Raw genomic sequence first — 8,173 nt, 5'->3', positions numbered from 1 at the left:
CGGCAGATACCTACACACAGCATACCAAGACGACAGCGACACAGCAAACAACAAATCATACGACAAGCGCTATACTTGGCTTGCCGTATATATACCCAGCGAAAGCGACGCACTATTTTGCACGGTGAGGCCTTTTTTTGCGCAAATACTGTGGGCTGCCAAATTATCGCAGAAGCACCCTACTGGTCGCGTTCGAATCTGGGGTTAATTGAGAAAGGAATTGGTAGTTGAAACTTGCGTCAGGCATAGGTCAGGAGTCGAACTGTCAATCAACAGATACATGGGTGTGTAAGGGAGCCGGTCTGCCCTGCCAGACGGGGTCCTTTCCGCTGGCTTATTCGGACCCAGAAGTACCCAAGGCGCTTTTGCTGGTATAATGCTATCACGTTCTCACACGGAAATGTTCGAATGACATTGAGTGGAATGACATTCGAGAATAGGAATGACATTCGGACTCGACGGACTGCCGCGGTGGTGCACGACACTTTCGAAACGCATTCGAAAGCCTCAGCTCGTTTTCAGTGTACAGCGACGACGACGACGGCGGTCACGCTAGTCCGACAACGACAGTATATATCACGATCAACAACAGCATTTAATTATAGTGAAATATCTAGTTTACTATAATATGATTCTAGAGGGACACGTTTTTCAGGCCAACGACACCGACGAATCCGGTCGGCGGACGGTTAGCCTTGTCGGCGGCTGAGCGAGAGCACGGTGATGAGGCGGCGGTGTGTATATGCTCGCGCTTCTAAATGAGCGAAACGAACGGCTATATTTCACGTGTGCACACCTGAACACTCACCAGCGATAAGCGCTTGCCAAATCAATTTCAGTTGACGACGGCTCTGTTCCCTTCCGCGACGACTAGGCCCAGCGAGTTCGCAGGGTTGGATCTGTGATTTCGGCGGTTGTGAAGAGCGAATCACAAGCTTTAGCGAATGGCAACAGTTTTGGCAACAGTGACCTGAAATCAACTATTGCTTACATCGCAGGGCACGCGTACGATGAACGGGAATCGCCGGTGTGACCCAGACTGCCGAGCCATGCTTTACGGCCAGCAGCAGTCGTCGCCGTCGCTAGCTTGTGGATAACAGTCGCCAGACATACTTCTGGATAAAGTAGTTTAAAAAAAAAAGTACTGGTCACGTCGGAGAAAGCCGGGACAAGAAGCGAGAAGCGCCAGTCCTGCGCGATGCCAACAACCCGGCTTTCTGAGGCGTGCGATCGCATCATCGCTTCCCACACATTGTCGCACTGCGTAAACAAGCACGAGTACAACCAGTAAAAAAGAAAACAGATTGTTTAATAGAACGAAAGCGCAGATTGCGTTTTATGTTACGTAAACAAGCGATGTAAACAACAGTATGAGTGCAGTCGTCCTCATCGGCGCACTCCCGGGGAAATTTCATGCTGACGCGGTTAATATTCATTGGCGTAATATTATCTTCAAGCACTCCCTTAGACAGAACACATGTAGCATCGTTAGATGACATTCGGTTGGAAGGAATTTCGAAGCGCCCGTGTAGCAGGGGTATAAGTGGTGATCACCTTCCTGCTAGAAGTTACCATAAACGAAAGGATGACAAGAAAGGGAAAGTTTTCACTCTTCGCTGAAACGTCATTTCGAGCCCTCGATTGTTCCACGGTAGCTTGAAGTGTAATGCAAATATGTTTACGCGGACAACCCATTTGTTAGAATTTAAATATACTTCAGACGGATTAATTGCGTATTTACGAAAGTACACTTTAAATAGATGGCCAGCACCAAAATGCGATCCCGAAACTCGACTTTGAGCATTAGATTGTTCAACGACAGCTTGTAGTGCGCTGCAAACATGCTAACGCGGACTGCCAATTTGCTAGAATTTCAGTGTTATTTGGACGAATTAACTGCGTATTTACGGAAGTACACTTCAAATACATTGACGACACGCAAATGCCATTTCCCGAAACGCGATTTCGAGCACTCGACTGTTCAACGGCAGCTAGAAGTGTGCAAAGACGTTTAAAAGGACTGCCCGTTTGTTAGAATTGAAGTATATTTCGGATGAATTAATTTCATATTTACGAAAGTTCACTTTTAATACATTGACAAGATGCTAAAACTGCATACATATACGTTTACAAGGGCTGCCCGTTTTCTAGAATTGAAGTATACTTTCGATCAATTAATTTCATATTTCCGAAAATACACTTTTAATACACTGACAAGATGCTAAAACTGCATACATATTTTTTCACGTATTTGAAAAGTGCTCGAAGTATGCTTGAAGTGAGGTATTTTTGGCACATTTTAAAAATATATTTCGAATACCAATCATGAAATTTCAGGAACGTATTTCCTACATATTTTTAGTGCATTCATGAATACAAAATATGTTTAAAATACAATTTAAATAGCCCACCGTATATTCCAAACGTATTAGTTTTTGCTAAGGGCATGGAAGTCCAAATCTAGAAGATCGGTTAAATGTAAGGTCACCTTGAGTGAGGTTGGATGAAAGTTAAGTGTTCATTTGTGAACTGCTCTCTATAATACTATTGCCCTCATATGCAATTTGTCTATAAGACAGGAGGCCGTGGTGCTTTCTTTCTCGCCCTTAAATTGTCCGCCACCGCTTAGACAAGGACGAAATTATTGGAATGCTGCAATTTCCTCAGCGACCTGGGGATAAGCGTGCAGTGATGGGCGCCGTGTGGACGTAAATGACTTTAGCATGGTTAATTTTTTCTTGATTACGTTTAGGATGTGCACTTTTTCATGGTATCAAAAATTAATCGGCATCATAACTTTTACTACCATTTGCAATGTACCTCTCAAGTGGATTTGACTGTAACCCCAATTATTCTGTCTGCACAAGAACTAGTTTTTTTGCAGTGGCTACTTTGTATTTCAAATTTTCCATATCCTGCTAGATTTCCATGCTCCGGATTAAACAAGTCTCCATTTCTCCAATTACGTTTCTTGTAATAGAATTTTTGTGATTTTGGGCTGCGCTCAAAGGCTACCACAGGCAAGCTGTTATAAAGCTCTTGTATTCATTGGAACACTTCCACTGCTTTGTCTAATTTCAGAGCGAACTACGTTTGCGATGCCTGATGTTACGGTATATTGCAACTGGAAAAAGCTACTGTGTTATACTGAAGCGGAAATCTTGATCTTCTACCCCAAATCTGCTGTAGTGTGCCTTAAATGCCAAGGTGATAGCTCACATGTATCGATTTAAATGAGTACACCGAAAATTAAGAATATCGCCCTCTCAAAGCAGTTTTGCGCTGTGCACGAATAACTCTCCACATGACCCTTTTCCGTGCAGCCCATTTATTTCCTCAGAATGAGAGTATCGGTAATTGCGATAAAATATTCTCGAGATGAGTTCAGCAAGGCGATTCATTGTTTAGCATCATGATCGAGGCCGCGTGCATCATGTTGCTGCCCAGCTACAATATGTTGATTTCATTTGTATTCTATTACCTTTATCTTAACAAATTTGAGACAAAAAATTCACGAATATATTCAGTATGGCACATTAAATATTAGACAGTACGCACCAAATCGACCTTCCACGTCACCTTTTTGAATTGGGGTAAAATATGACCATGGAGAGCCGCACTTTTATGCGAAGAATTTTATTTACCAATCTTGCCTTGTTGAAAAATTGCGAGGAAGGCACCTCTTCCAAAACTTCACTGTTGAAAAATAATTGCTGTGGTTCTCAGGGATTCTCTAATTGCTGAAAGCGTAACCTTATACACCTCTGCCTGAGAACGTGCATTGGGACATCGTTTATTATGCGTAATTCTTTCGGAATTTGCATACGAAGCCAATAGTTTCCTATCAGACGGATATCCGAGTGACGTAGCAGTTGAATGCTAAGCCATCAGATTTCATACGCGGCCACTGCACGTCTCAAGAGACACCTGTGCCCTGCCCTCCAGCTCCCTAAATATGGGAGCTGTACACAGCTGGCGCATTTCGTCAGCCGGTGGCCAACCTGGGCTTCCACAGACAACGGCAGCACTCCTTTGAATATGCTGCCTGCCATTCGCTTCGAGCTGCTCTTAACAACTCTGATATGTCATGGTTGCTTTAGCACATGTTTACAGCTAAATATACGTGCAAGTTGGCTTGGTGTTAGATAAAGAAAAGACAAAATTTGGCCTGATATTTACTACTGATGGCGTAAATACTTCAACACGACATAAGTAAATAGAATGCTCACGCAAAAAATGCAGTCCTTTGAAACTAGAGTTAGAATGTGGGTACCATTTTCAAGAGCCCCACAGTTTGCACTACTCGGTGCGATAACTAGGCTCAGTGTGCGACGACATGTAACAGGACGGCGGACAAATAATGCTGCTTATGCAGACGATGATTCCTGTCAAGTATATATAAGACGATCATATGGGAAGGCTGAAGATTGGTATGGTTAAGAGATTATTATTATTCTTAAAAATTTTCCGAGCGCACTTACGCTACACCTTAAGTGTATGATGCTGACGTTTAATGGGTTTAGTCAATCTCTGCTCTACTTTCATAAGCTCTGGATGTCCTCGTACAACTCCTGGCGCTATGGTGCAGCGGTTAATCGGTGCGCCACTGACCTGTGGTGGCAGGCGCTGCCGTAGGGTGTGCCTTTGTGACCCAGGTTGCCCTTGCCGAGCAGCCTCCTGCGAAGTGTCATGAATTTAATTGTGTACAGTGGGCGACGCGGTCACCGTCATGTGTCTAACATTTATGCGCCACACTTTTGTGCTGTCAAGGCGGCCTATCTGACTTTTAGGTTGCTTGTCTGGGGGTGTTTGTGGATATTTTTTGCTCCCGCACCAAGGCGCTGGCACAGTACTTTTGCGACATTAACTTCCTAATTTGCTGACCTCAAATTCATTGCGCTATGCACAAAAGAAGTGGGTGGGGTCCACAGAAGGAAATAGAATCCTGGCAAACTATTTCATTACAAGAACGACTAGGTCACGAGGTGCTAAAGTATGAAACCTCGAAAAAGGGTAGACAGGTTAAAAGTCGCAGCTATCTGAACTGGTAATTATAAGGATGGTTTGGTTTTGTTTATATTGGTTTACCGTACCAAAGCGACTCAGATTATTCTCGACGCAGTAGTGAAGGGCGCCGGAAGTTTCGACCACCTGGGGTTCTTTAACGCGCACTGACATCGCACCGTAAACAAGCCTCTTGAATTTCGCCTCCATCAAAATTCGAAGAATGTAAATGATGCAAACATATCATCGAGATGATCGATTAGTCGCTAAAGCGAGGGACATCAGAGGCCACTCGAACTACTAATCTATTCAAGGCATCCATGGCATATGCTGGCAAAACGGCATAGATGGGGAAGAATGAACTGGTATGATGCATGCTCTAATGTCGGCCACTCGATCTAAGATCGGCATACCACTACCGCTGTTGAAAAGCATCTGGAATGAGTAAGCATGGAAGTCCAAATCTAGAAGATCGGTTAAATGTAAGGTCACCTTGAGTGAGAGTGGATGAAAGTTAAGTGTTCATTTGTGAACTGCTCTCTATAATACTATTGCCCTCATATGCAATTTGTCTATAAGACAGCAGGCCGTGGTGCTTTCTTTCTCGCCCTTAAACTGTCCGCCACCGCTTAGACAAGGACGAAATTATTGGAATGCTGTAATTTCCTCAGCGACCTGGGGATAAGCGTGCAGTGATCGGCGCCGTGTGGACGTAAATGACTTTAGCATGGCTAATTTTTTCTTGATTACGTTTAGGATGTGCACTTTTTCATGGTATCAAAAATTAATCGGCATCATAACTTTTACTACCATTTGCAATGTACCTCTCAAGTGGATTTGACTGTAACCCCAATTATTCTGTCTGCACAAGAACTAGTTTTTTTGCAGTGGCTACTTTGTATTTCAAATTTTCCATATCCTGCTAGATTTCCATGCTCCGGATTAAACAAGTCTCCATTTCTCCAATTACGCTTCTTGTAATAGAATTTTTGTGAATTTGGGCTGCGCTCAAAGGCTACCACAGGCAAGCTGTTATAAAGCTCTTGTATTCATTGGAACACTTCCACTGCTTTGTCTAATTTCAGAGCGAACTACGTTTGCGATGCCTGATGTTCCGGTATATTGCAACTGGAAAAAGCTACTGTGTTATACTGAAGCGGAAATCTTGATCTTCTACCCCACATCTGCTGTACTGTGCCTTAAATGCCAAAGTGATAGCTCATATGTATCGATTTAAATGAGTACACCGAAAATTAAGAATATCGCCCTCTCAAAGCAGTTTTGCGCTGTGCACGAATAACTCTCCACATGACCCTTTTCCGTGCAGCCCATTTATTTCCTCAGAATCAGAGTATCGGTAATTGCGATAAAATACTCTCGAGATGAGTTCAGCAAGGCGATTCTTTGTTTAGCATCATGATCGAGGCCGCGTGCATCATGTTGCTGCCCAGCTACAATATGTTGATTTCATTTGTATTCTATTACCTTTATCTTAACAAATTTGAGACAAAAAATTCACGAATATATTCAGTATGGCACATTAATTATTAGACAGTACGCACCAAATCGACGTTCCACGTCACCTTTTTCAATTGGGGTAAAATATGACCATGGAGAGCCGCACTTTTATGCGAAGAATTTTATTTACCAATCTTGCCTTGTTGAAAAATTGCGAGGAAGGCACCTCTTCCAAAACTTCACTGTTGAAAAATAATTGCTGTGGTTCTCAGGGATTCTCTAATTGCTGAAAGCGTAACCTTATACACCTCTGCCTGAGAACGTGCATTGGGACATCGTTTATTATGCGTAATTCTTTCGGAATTTGCATACGAAGCCAATAGTTTCCTATCAGACGGATATCCGAGTGACGTAGCAGTTGAATGCTAAGCCATCAGATTTCACACGCGGCCACTGCACGTTTCAAGAGACACCTGTGCCCTGCCCTCCAGCTCCCTAAATATGGGAGCTGTACACAGCTGGCGCATTTCGTCAGCCGGTGGCCAACCTGGGCTTCCACAGACAACGGCAGCACTCCTTTGAGTATGCTGCCTGCCATTCGCTTCGAGCTGCTCTTAACAACTCTGATATGTCATGGTTGCTTTAGCACATGTTTACAGCTAAATATACGTGCAAGTTGGCTTGGTGTTAGATAAAGAAAAGACAAAATTTGGCCTGATATTTACTACTGATGGCGTAAATACTTCAACACGACATAAGTAAATAGAATGCTCACGCAAAAAATGCAGTCCTTTGAAACTAGAGTTAGAATGTGGGTACTTTTTTCAAGAGCCCCTAAGTTTGCACTACTCGGTGCGATAACTAGGCTCAGTGTGCGACGACATGTAACAGGACGGCGGCCAAATAATGCTGCTTATGCAGACGGTGATTCCTGTCAAGTATATATAAGACGATCATATGGGAAGGCCGAAGATTGGTATGGTTAAGAGCTTATTATTATTCTTAAAAATTTTCAGAGCGCACTTACGCTACACCTTAAGTGTATGATGCTGACGTTTAATGGGTTTAGTCAATCTCTGCTCTACTTTCATAAGCTCTGGATCTCCTCGTACAACTCCTGGCGCTATGGTGCAGCGGTTAATCGGTGCGCCACTGACCTGTGGTGGCAGGCGCTGCCGTAGGGTGTGCCTTTGTGACCCAGGTTGCCCTTGCCGAGCAGCCTCCTGCGAAGTGTCATGAATTTAATTGTGTACAGTGGGCGACGCGGTCACCGTCATGTGTCTAACATTTATGCGCCACACTTTTGTGCTGTCAAGGCGGCCTATCTGACTTTTAGGTTGCTTGTCTGGTTGTGTTTGTGGATATTTTTTGCTCCCGCACCAAGGCGCTGGCACAGTACTTTTGCGACATTAACTTCCTAATTTGCTGACCTCAAATTCATTGCGCTATGCACAAAAGAAGTGGGTGGGGTCCACAGAAGGAAATAGAATCCTGGCAAACTATTTCATTACAAGAACGACTAGGTCACGAGGTGCTAAAGTATGAAAGCTCGAAAAAGGGTAGACAGGTTAAAAGTCGCAGCTATCTGAACTGGTAATTATAAGGATGGTTTGGTTTTGTTTATATCAGTTTACCGTACCAAAGCGACTCAGGTTATTATCGACGCAGTAGTGAAGGGCGCCGGAAGTTTCGACCACCTGGGGCTCTTTAA

Source organism: Amblyomma mixtum, chromosome 6 (genome assembly GCF_055824585.1).
Source record: "Amblyomma mixtum isolate Tamu chromosome 6, ASM5582458v1, whole genome shotgun sequence".
Taxonomy (NCBI): Eukaryota; Metazoa; Arthropoda; class Arachnida; order Ixodida; family Ixodidae; genus Amblyomma; species Amblyomma mixtum.
Note: the sequence above shows the minus strand (reverse complement) of the source record.